The sequence below is a fragment of the Lolium rigidum genome, chromosome 4 (genome assembly GCF_022539505.1).
Source record: "Lolium rigidum isolate FL_2022 chromosome 4, APGP_CSIRO_Lrig_0.1, whole genome shotgun sequence".
NCBI lineage: Eukaryota > Viridiplantae > Streptophyta > Magnoliopsida > Poales > Poaceae > Lolium > Lolium rigidum.
Genome location: NC_061511.1, coordinates 59816887 through 59818590, shown reverse-complemented (window position 1 = coordinate 59818590; position 1704 = coordinate 59816887). Strand labels below are relative to the sequence as shown.

The following is a 1704-nucleotide window of genomic DNA, read 5'->3' as shown; positions in this document are numbered from 1 at the left end:
TTTCGGCTAATCAACTAAATCCATGCGAGGGTCCTAGCTTTATTTACCATCTCTTTTTTGAACAAAGAAACCAATTGTTGGGGATCTAATCTATATTTAAAATCGATTGATTAATGATAAAAAGGTAGAAGAATTTCTTTTGGACTTGTATATATTAAATTTCAACTTTTGGATAGTCGAATGTCTAGCGCTTTACAACCAAACAAGCTATAGATCATCCTAATTCATTAGATGTAGGACCTCTAAGAGCAGTGCCAGTTGCTGGTAGATGGAAAATATCATGGCCTTGAAACAGAAAGAATGTTCATAAGAATAAAAATTAATAGCAGCAAACACCCTAATTTTCTGTATTTATTTTTAACAGCCTAATTTTCTGTATTTATTTTGAACAAATGGTTTGAAGATTTTGCATAAAGGTTGGCTGCTACAACTGGATAAGTCTTGTATCCATTGACATACAAATGCTCATGTAGCAATTTTTTCTTCTGCACGCATCTATTTCCATGAATCTGCGCTAGGCTTAATCACAAAATAAAAAAATATTTTTCCGACTGTGTGATTAAGCCACATATGCTAAACTTGTGCGTCCAAATTACACATGACTGAATACACTTAACATTGGCAAAAAAGTAAAACCAAATAGTGTTTGCATCAGACAGCAACCCATTCGAAAGTCCGTACCTTTGGATGCTATTGTCGACGAGCTCCGGAACTGTAGCGTCAAGGTCACTGTGGTGGCCCTTGCAGGCAAACAGTTCGACCTCCTGCACGATGTCCATGACCATCAGACCATACGCGTACACGACCTGCATGCAGTCGGGTGCCACTGTCAAGACAACGACCATCGAAAATCAGCAGCGGACAAGGCCAGTGAGTAGCGGAGGCCAGACTCAAATTATTAGCTGAGTTATATTTTTTTGTACACGGAATTTATTCATCATCTGTGCATATGATGAGACAATGAATGGTGCAGGGTACTTTTGCAAGATGCGCATATGTTTCTCATGATTTCATATTTGGCACCAAAGTGGGATTCGATTATCAATCATTTCTGGTCCACATTATCCTATTTCAAAGGTCATCCTTTCTTGCATTGCTACACACATAAACATAAGGTGGGTACCATCATAACAAGAAAATTACACTATACCATGGAAACAAACCATTGAAGCCAGTAAAACCTCTTGGGATACGGTTGATGGGTTTTTCCTCTGAAAGTGGAGCTTCTGATTACTCCTACTACTGAAGCCAGAAAACATAAAAGACAAATTAGAAAACAAGGACAAGATGCTAGGAATTTCAGTGAAGGAGATGATTTTACAAGGACGTAACCTTGAAGATCTCAAGGTTATTCCTAGTTTGCTTGTACTGATCAGGTGCCTAGGATTCTTTTCATCAACACCTGAAGATATATCAAAAAGACTCAATTATACCTTCATGACATAAACATTTCTTCAAGCATAAGAGAAATGGAACTAATTAAGCCACGGCTATTGAACAGAGTTATCCGTCCAAACTAAATAGACACCTAAAACTGACGGAACAGCATAGCATGAGGCAGCAATCTATTCGACCACTCCTAAATTTAGTACCATAGAAATTAGGGTCAGCTATCTTGGTTTGCTGGGGATTATTTATTCTCATATCTATCTATGCGTGTAATTATGGACTTGTTAACAGATTTGCAAACCCAAGAAACGAGAA

General features: G+C 37.8%; 1 long non-coding RNA gene across 1 annotated transcript; it reads right to left on the bottom strand.

Annotated features, from left to right (window-relative positions):
* Positions 1 to 287: 287 nt before the first annotated feature.
* LOC124706304 lies at positions 288 to 1450 on the bottom strand. The gene is made up of 3 exons (XR_007004387.1): positions 1333 to 1450; positions 1151 to 1242; positions 288 to 806 (listed from the first exon to the last, which is right to left on the bottom strand). It is a non-coding gene; the product is annotated as an uncharacterized LOC124706304 (long non-coding RNA).
* Between the last annotated feature and the right edge of the window lie 254 nt (positions 1451 to 1704).